The sequence below is a fragment of the Sapajus apella genome, unplaced genomic scaffold (assembly GCF_009761245.1).
Source record: "Sapajus apella isolate SASKATOON/1434 unplaced genomic scaffold, GSC_monkey_1.0 scaffold267, whole genome shotgun sequence".
In the NCBI taxonomy this organism is placed as follows: domain Eukaryota; kingdom Metazoa; phylum Chordata; class Mammalia; order Primates; family Cebidae; genus Sapajus; species Sapajus apella.
In genome coordinates, this window is record NW_022437207.1 from 186,597 (window position 1) to 195,966 (window position 9,370).

The 9,370-nt window shown below is 60.7% G+C and overlaps 1 protein-coding gene across 5 annotated transcripts in view; it reads right to left on the reverse strand.

Moving 5' to 3' along the window:
• The window catches only part of PPP2R3B (protein phosphatase 2 regulatory subunit B''beta), a 41,698-nt gene that overhangs the window by 23,279 nt on the left and 9,049 nt on the right, over positions 1–9,370 (reverse strand). Inside the window, exon 1 of one of the 5 annotated variants that reach the window (XM_032271937.1) lies at positions 5,296–5,385. The exons of the other annotated variants lie outside the window; for them this stretch is intronic. The gene's annotated coding sequence lies outside the window, so the exon portion shown is untranslated. Of the gene's footprint in view, positions 1–5,295; positions 5,386–9,370 lie in introns of those variants that run through there. 5 annotated transcript variants of the gene reach the window in all.

The following is a 9,370-nucleotide window of genomic DNA, read 5'->3' on the forward strand; positions in this document are numbered from 1 at the left end:
GGACACGTCCACCCGGCCATGGGGACACTCACCCACTGCAGGGACACCTCCGTCCGGGGGGCTACCTGATGGCAACAGGGACCCCACAGTGGGTCGCTGCTGCACACTGAGTACCCACCACACCTGACAGGGCAGGGGAGCAACCCCGCTGCCTGAGACACCCACGAGGGCCCGCTCCCGATTCTCACGGGCCACATCATTGACCTCACACCTGGCAGGGGCCTGGGGACAAGGGCAGCCCCACGCCTCAGACGCCTGAGAGTTCGGCCAGGATGCGTCCCCGATTCCCACGGGCCACACCAGTGACCTCACACCTGGCAGGGGCCTGGGGACAAGAGCAGCCCCACGCCTCAGACGCCTGAGCGCAGGGACACGGCAAGGCGCAGCCCTGCCCCTGGAGCCCGGCTGACTCCCATCCTGAGAGGCAGATGCAGAGTGGGCACCCACACAGGCAGGAGAGGGGGTTGAGCAGCAGGTACTGCTGTGGACACAAGCCTCAGCCCCTCAGGCAGTGCAGAGCCCATGCCACGGGCTCCTGGGGACGCTCAGCACCAGCCTTCCCTCGACCAGAGCATCCACAGGAGCCAGACCACTCGCTCAAGAGTCTCCTGCTTCTATCTCCACAAAACCTGTGAGCTGAATGTTTACTGTCACCCTGTGATACTAAGACACCGAGAAAAACAGTCAACGACACCAACAACCACACGGTGCCGTCCTCCACCAACTACCCAGGGACGGGGCTGCGTCCTCCTCCTCCTCCTCCAACTACCCAGGGATGGGGCTGCGTCCTCCTCCTCCTCCTCCTCCTCCTCCTCCTCCTCCTCCTCCTCCTCCAACTACCCAGGGACGGGGCTGCGTCCTCCTCCTCCTCCTCCTCCTCCTCCTCCAACTACCCAGGGACGGGGCTGCGTCCCCCTCCTCCTCCTCCTCCTCCTCCTCCTCCTCCTCCTCCTCCACCAACTACCCAGGGACCAGGCTGCGTCCTCCTCCACCAACTCTCACGGAGGAGAGGTCCGGGGAGGAAGGCCCAGAGCCAACGGACCACACGTCAGCGTCTTTGGGCTCAGAATCCTGACTCCCTGATCAATGCAGGACTGGGTCCCAGCTGCAGTGTCCTCACAGAGCAAAGAAACCCCCACCCTGCTGCTCCCACGGTCCCTCAGGCCAGGTCACAAGGGTCCCACAGACAGCACCCCCACCCCGTCCCCACCCTGCTGTCCCCCCGGGACCCTTGCCCAAGGTAACACTCGGCCGGTTTTTCTCTGATCCCATCTAGGAGGAGCAGGGTCGCCTCCGTGACCTGGCGCACAGCAGGCTCCCACAGTAGGCGCCGACTGAATGCCGGTTCCGCAGAGCTTTACCTGACGGGCACACCCTTCCCCGTGATTCAGAACGTGACCTCGGTGATCTGGGGTCCCTGCGTCTCCCTGAATCCACCATGCGTCCCCGTGGCAGCAGCCTTCTGGTGTGTGGCTGCGGAGGTCCCACCGCGGAGCCTTCCGCTCTCCCCCTTCACAACGCTGCGTCCACACAGCTCTGCTGTTTGGGTTACGGAATTGGCCCTGTGGCTATCCCGCAATGCGCTCTCGGGCTCCTGGTTTTGCCAATGTAATGACCTGGGCACAGCGACCAACCCTCTTGCTGAAAACTGACAAGAGCACTGGACAGCATGTTTCACAGGCATCTTCTAGACAGCCGCATCTGCAGGCGGGCAGGAAAGTGCAATACCTCAGGCCACAGGTGCCCGGGGGGAGGGGGCAGGGAGGCCTGGGAGGAGGGGTACGGGGAGGCCCGGGAGAAGGGATCCGGGGAGGCCCGGGAGGAGGGGCACAGGGACACCCCGGAGGAGGGATCTGCGGACACCCGGGAGGAGGGTCGGGCAGGCCAGGGAGGAGGGTCAGGGAGGCCTGGGAGGAGGGGTACGGGGAGGCCCAGGAGGAGGGGGCAGGGAGGCCCGGGAGGTGGGATCCCGGGAAGCCCATGGACCCTGTACAGGCTCTGCCTTCAGATGTGTGGACCGAGCGGGCTCCCCGAAATATGTCACAGTCTTGCAGAGCTCTGGGGAATAGGAGGTAAAACCCAGGGTCCTCGGAGGAAGCTGCATCCAGTAAACCTCCCAGAACGCTCCACCTTCCCTGAGAAAAACAAACTGGCAATAAAGCTCCCCCACACCTCAGGCCCCGGGAATGAAGGGAAGACTGTGGCCCTTGCCTGGAGCTGCAGGTAGCAGACGGGCAGAGTGGCATTCTCCCGAGAACTTAAGAGAACTCACGGCGGCCGCCGGCTCTCCTGCAGGGCTGCCAGTCTAACTCACGTCACCACGATGGCGAGAAAGGCCTCACACAGCCGGGCACGCTGGAGGCTGAGGCGGGCAGACTGCCTGACCTCGGGGGTTTGAAACCAGCGTGGGCAACAAAGCAAAACCTCATCTCTACTAAAAAAAAAAAAAAAAAAAAAAGACAAAAAATTACGTCGGTGTGGTGGCACGTGCCTGTAATCCCAGCTACTCCAGAGGCTGAGGCAGGAGAATCGATGGAACCCAAGAGGCAGAGATTGTGGTGACCCAAGACTGTGCCACTGCACTCCAGCCTGGGCAACAAGAGCGCAACTCGGCCGGGCGTGGGGTCCCCTGCCTGTAATCCCAGCACTCTGGGAGGCTGAGGCGGGCAGATCGAGAGGTCAGGAGGTTGAGAACAAACGCTGTCTTTAGTAAAAATACAAAAATCAGCCGGACGCGGTGGCAGGTGTCTGTAATCCCAGCTACTCGGAGGCTGAGACAGAAGAATCACTTGAACCCGGGGGGATGGACAGTGAGGTGAGCTGAGGTCACATCACTGCACTCCAGCCTGGGTGACAGAGGGAGCCTCCGTCTCAAAAAGCAAAACTGTCTCAAAACAAAACTAACAAAAGAAAGAAATGAGAACATTGAAACTACGAGAAAAAAACAAGTAAAAACACACCGACACGTCAATTGTAGAAATTAAAACAGGTGAGCAGAAAACGCACTTGGAGGGGCCACGGAGCGGACTTGACGGCATGGGAGAAAGCGGTTCACAAAGTCTTCACCCTGCAGCCCTAAGAGCTGGAGACAGTCGCCGGGGCCTGAGGCTCCCCTGAGCCCCAGCAGAAGAGCCCCCACTCCTTCACAACCAGCAAGGAAACTGCAGCCTCCAAAACAGACAAAATACAGCCAACAGCTAAAAACAGGGGTGCCCAGCCGGGCGCCGTGGCTCACGCCCGTCATCCCAGCACTTTGGGAGGCCCAGGAGGACAGATCACCTGAGGTCAGGAGTTTGAGACCAGCCTGGCCAAGATGGCGAAACCGCGTCTCTAGTAAAAATGCGGAACTTGGCCGGGTGTGGTGGTGGGTGCCTGTAGTCCCAGCTCTTCGGGAGGCTGAGGCAGGAGAATCGCAGGAACCCGGGAGGCGGAGGTGGCAGTGAGCCGTGATCGCGCCACTGCACTTCAGGCTGGGGGACAGAGCGAGACTCCGTCTTAAAAAAAAAAAAAAAATGAGATGAACACTTGGACATTTTTACAGGAAAATTTACAGAGAAGACACATGCCCGCGACAGACAGGGAAGCAACAGCTCAGGAGACAAGGCAAGGCCTCGCAAACGGAAGGTCGGAATTGGAAGAAGAGGCGGAGAGCAGACCAGGTCACAGTGACGAGCGGCAGAAGCTAAGCAGGCTGAACACAGAGATCAATGATCGCAACTACGTTAATCCTCAAAAGTCTCAATGTGACAGCAGCGTTATCAGTGCCACGATGACTTGAACGCGTGTGTGACGGTTTGTGAAAAGATACCGATCAGTGTCGGGCTTTGAAAAATGTATGAGTTGGCACTGCTTTCTTTTTTTCTTTTTTCCTAAGAGACGGGGTCTCACTATGTTGCCCAGGCTGGCCTTGAACTCCTGGCCACCAGCGGCTCTCCTGCCTCAGCCTCCCACAGTGCTGGGATCACAGGTGTGAGGTACAGTGTCCGGCCTGCGGCTGACATTTGTAGGGTAAACAGTGAGCTACTAGAAAGGTCGTACTGCCATCGACAGGAAAGGAACAGAGACGCAGGAGGAGACAGTGAGAGCCATCACACGGAGGGGCAGGTGGCCTCAACGCCAGTGACCACGTGCTCCAGTTACAAGATGGGGGCCCAGCCACAGGAAGAAAACAGCCTCCACGTGTACAGAGAGCGTTAAGACAGAGGCCTTCAGGGAACCACGTGCTCGTGTACGGAGACACGTGAGACAGGGTCTCTTTCAACAATGACGTGAGGCTGGGCGAGGTGGCTCACGCCTATAATGCCGGCACTTTGGGAGGCCCAGGAGGGTGGATCACTTGAGGTCAGGAGTTTGAAACCAGCCTGGTCAACATGCTGACAGATGCAGCAGACTTCAGTGAACTACGCAGTCAGGTCGTAAGACGGAGACCTGACTGCAGGAACACAGTGGCCGTGGGACATGCACAAGCCTTAAGGATCTGGAAGCTGCACGCTTGTTTTCCAGATGGAAAATGATACAGCAGGCCGACGGTAAAGAGAGCACGCATGTTGCTGTGTTAACATCCGTGAGGTCGGCACAACGTGACGGACAGATGTGGACACAGAGAGGCCACCACAGAACGCTGAAGCGGTGGGTCACGGGAGGACAGAAACAGTCCACAGGGGTGACTGTACCCGTGCCTGACAACGCAGCCTTAGCGCTCATCAAGTAAATACCACTGGACACGCAGTCAGCATGCCAGGGAAGGTGGAGCCCCCCCACCCCGGGCAGTGACGAGGGGGAGCCGGCACACCTGCCCTGGGCACACACGGGTGGAAGCTGAGCCCACCCACTCTGGGCAGTGACAGGGGGAAGCTGGGCCCACCCATCCCGGGCACGAATAGAGGAGAGGCGGAACAAGAAACAGCCCAGGCACCCCAAGCTCGCGGGCCCGGGAGATTTACAAGTTTAATCTCCGGGACATAAATAGAAGCGGCCCCAGAACAGCTGCAGAGCACACATTCCTTTCAACACACACAGGGCGCTTGGGCAGCGGCCACGTCTCGGGTGGCAGCAGGTCTCCCTGGGCTCCGAAGCCATCGCCGAGAAGGCGGCCCGCCCCGAACAGAGCCGCTGGGCCAGGCGTCAGCCACAAACACAGAAGGAGGCGCAACAGCTGCATGCGCGTGGAAGAAGAATTCTGAAGTCAGCCGCCTCCTCGCTACGAAAGACAGACCGACCGGAGGGGCGCCTGGTCCCGGCCAGGCACGGTCCATCCTCCTCAGGGCCGCACCTACAAGGCGCTTGGTAAAGCACCTGTCACGCAGGGCACGCCGACAGAGGCGACACCCTGCCTCCCAGAGAGCTATTTCTGTTGAGGGCACCGGGAAGGCTGCTCCTGACTCACTGCAGTTCCACAGTCGCAGATACGGCTCTGACCCTTCCAGGGCACAGCACGGTTAGCAAAGCACGTGCACGTACCCGCGAACACAAAGCCTCAGCCTGACACGGACGCGGCCTGTTTCTGCGCAGAAGTGCGTGCGTGTCAGGGTGCAGGTAAGTTCCACGAGAACACAGGTCGTGAGTGCCGTGACAGGTCCTCTGACGATGCCAGCCTCGGGCAGGCCCCCCGAGTGGGCAGAGGGTAAGCACAGCAGTCGGGGTGCGGCAACACGCAGAAACAACCCTCGTGCCAATCCCGGCGGGACCGGACGGCAGGCTCACAGCCACAGAGGCGGCTCTGTGCCTTCCTGCTGCGCTCTTCAGATGGAGTCGGAAGCGCGGCAGCTGTGGTATGCAATGTGGGGGTTCGGGCAGGACCCACACTCACGGATTCCAGCCGAGCCCCTCGCCCACCCAGCCGACGGCCACCGCCTGGCAGGCAGGGCCTGCTGCAAGCTGGGAGCGTCCTTCTTGGTGGCACGGGCCTCCCGGGGACCCTCCGTGAAGGCGGGTGGAAGGCTGCCAGCGGCACCTGCAAATGACACGCTGCATGGTAAACACAGGAGCTGGGAAGGTCAGTGTTTACCCGGAGGAGCGAACACGGAGATACAGAGCCAGGCACCACGTGGAGGTTCACGGATCCCCTCTCTAGCAAACGGGGAGAACGAGGTGGAGGGTGGACACGGAAAGTCCACGTGTCTGAGTCCACCCACACTCAAGTGGGCTGACGCTCGCTCACACACAAGGCTGAGCCGGGCCCTGCGTGGAGGCCCTCACATGGCCTGACGCTCGTTCAAACACATGGCTAAGCCGGGCCCCACGTGGAGGTCCTCACGTGGGCTGACGCTCAGTGACACGGCTGAGCCGGGCCCCACATGGAGGGCCTCATGTGGGCTGACACTCGCTCACACACACAGCTGAGCCGGGCCCCGCGTGGAGGCCCTCACATGGCCTGATGCTCGTTCAGACACACGGCTGAGCCAGGCCCTGTGTGGAGGCCCTCATGTGGGCTGATGCTCGTTCAGACACACGGCTGAGCCGGGCCCCGTGTGGAGGCCCTCATGTGGGCTGACGCTCGCTCACACACACGGTGGAGCCGAGCTGTGCCGGGCAACTGGGCCTGTGCAGAGTTGTCCGCCGGGCCCTGCACCCACGGCTCCGGGCAGTTGAGCATCTCCACTGAGCTCAGAAGGCAGGGATGGGGGACGTGGGGATCACAACGTCCACCAGCCAAGGGGTGACGGGGGATGCCGGGGGGCACGGTGAGGCAGGATCGGCACCCTCCCTCCTGAGCCTGGTCTTCTGTGTGGGTGTCCCCACCCGGGCTTCTGTTTCCCGTGAACCCCCCTTGCTGCTCCCCGCCAGGTGGGGAACCGCAGCTCTACGTCCTCCGCCACACAGTCCTGGCAGGGCACAGTCCTGGGCAGCGTCCTGGGCAAACCAAACGCCACAAGGGGAATGGCACGTGCTCTCGCCATAGATCAGGGAGGTGCCATGACCGTGCACGCCGTCGGGATGTGCAGAGCCCAGGCTGTCACCACGCCGCCGTCAGCTCCGAGTACGGGGGGCCGCGCGTTGGGGACATGGATGGTGCTGCGTGGGGTCTGTGCATCCGACCGAAGGACCCTGTGGGGACACTGGATGGTGTCTGTGTGACCAGGACAGGTGAACAGGGCTGTCTGTGTGCTGAGCCGGCGTGTGCGGGGTGGGACAGTCACTCTCCAGGCAGGGAGGGTCAGGCTGGGGCAGCACAGCTGTCCCGTGCAGGGAGCAAGGTCTGAGCTGCCCCGGAGCTGCCCGGAGACAAAGGCCTGAGAACCTTTGGGCAGGAGGGTGTGGGCAGGGCACCTCCAGCAAGAAGGGCCCGGCCACACAGCTGCACGGTCACGCTCCAGAGGCATGTGAGGACCCACAGCGAGAGCACGTGCCGTGTGACACGCTGTCATCACACAGGGGCCTGCTGAGACCCACAGCGAGAACACATGCTGTTCCCATCCCAAGGCGGGAGGCCACTGAAACTGAACACTGCCCCCCTGGCTGAGTTTGTTTGGAAAGGATGCTGTGACTGGGAAATGGGCAGTGGCAGGGAGGAGGTGGAGCTTGGGTTTCCCACCTGGGCAGGGAGCAGCCACCGGGGGGCTGGCGGGAAACAGAAGCCCAGGCGGGACATCCCCACAGCGGGAAGAGCAAGCTCAGGAGCCTCTGCCATGGGCTCGTGGCTGTGGCTGATGTTCACGTGGAAGGCTGTGCCGTCACAGGACTCCTGAGAACAGCACCGTGCTGCCCTGCCTGGAGTGTCCGAGGGCAGAGGTGCCACATCCCGACAATTCCAGTGGCTCCAACAGGGACGCCCCCAGATGCCCCTCCCGAGGACGTGTCCAAGTGGGGTGGGCCCCTGACAAACAGAACCCACGCTCCTGCGGGCAGTGAAGGCAGCTGGGACACGCCCCCTTCTCCCCAACACCGCCCCACAAACACCCCAAGATGAACCCGGAACTCACCCAGCAACCTCAGAGAACACGCACTTCACACAACGTCAATTCTCACTCCCTGAAAACGTGGAAACCCATTTTCCGAAAAGTGAAGCAAACTTCTGTAAACGGAATTCCTGGTTTCCCACCGTGACTCTAGTAAAATAAAGTCCTGCTGAAACGACGCACACTTAGGTGACTGCGCTCGGCCTTCCAGAGGTGGATACACAGGTGCTCGGTCACCAAAGGCCCCACACAGAGAGTCACGGCCCTGCTGCAGGACGGAATGCTTCCTCCTCCAGCCACGTCCACATGTGAGCTAACCACGAGAGACTCCACAGCCCTCACAGAAGACGCATGTCCTCGCTGCAGGGCAGAGGGCTCCTCATCGAGCCATGTCCACATGAGAGGTAACCACATAACAGACTCCACAGCCCCCACAGAAGAGCCCGCCCCCCTCATCCATCCACGGGTGAAGTAACCACCTAAGAGACTCCACAAGCCACAGAAGAGTCACGGCCCCGCTGCAGGGTGGAGGGCTTCCTCGTCCAGCCATGTCCACGTGCGAGCAACCCACCTAAGAGACCCCACAGCCTCCACAGAGACTCACAGCCCCACTGCAGGGTGGAGGACTTCCTCGTCCAGCCACGTCCACGTGCGAGCAAACCACCTAAGAGACCCCACAGCCTCCACAGAGAGTCACAGCCCCACTGCAGGGCAGAGGCTTCCTTGTCCAGCCACGTCCACGTGCGAGCAACCCACCTAAGAGACTCTGCAACCACCAAGCACACACCTCCCGCAGATCGTGCTCGAAGCTCATCTCACTCTGAACGGTCTCCAGGTTAGGAGGGTTTTAAAGAAACCATCTTTGTAACACAAACTGACAGCCCCTGCCCACTTACAGGCAAAATGTCAAAGCCTGGAAGACAGAGGTCAGGTGAAAACTCTGAAGGAGTGTAAAAGCTGACGTGATCTTAGAGAAAAAATTTCAATTAAAGAGAAAGAAGTGGGTCTCCCTCCCGCTTCAAACCGGGTGCTTTGGCTCAACCTGATGTTTCGGCCACTAGCCGCAGGCTCCTGGAACTGAGCTGGGAAAACGCGCAACACGGCACTCGTACAGCTAACCTACACGGTGTCCCAGGGACAGACACACATCTTACTTCCCTGAGCACTTACGGGAACTGAGATTACATTTCAATGCCGGCCAGGGTGGAGGCTCACGCCCTTAATCCCAGTACTTTGGGAGGCCGAGGCGGGCGGATCACCGGAGGTTAGGAATTCGAGACCAGCCTGGCCAACATGGTGAAACCCCGTTTCTACTAAAAATACAAAAACTAGCCGGGCGTGGTGGCGGGCACCTGTCATCCCAGCTACTCGGGAGGGTGAGGCAGGAGAATCGCTTGAACCCGGGAGGCGGAGGTTGCAGAAAGGCGAGATCTCACCTCTGCACTCCAGCATGGGTGACAGGGTGAGCCTCG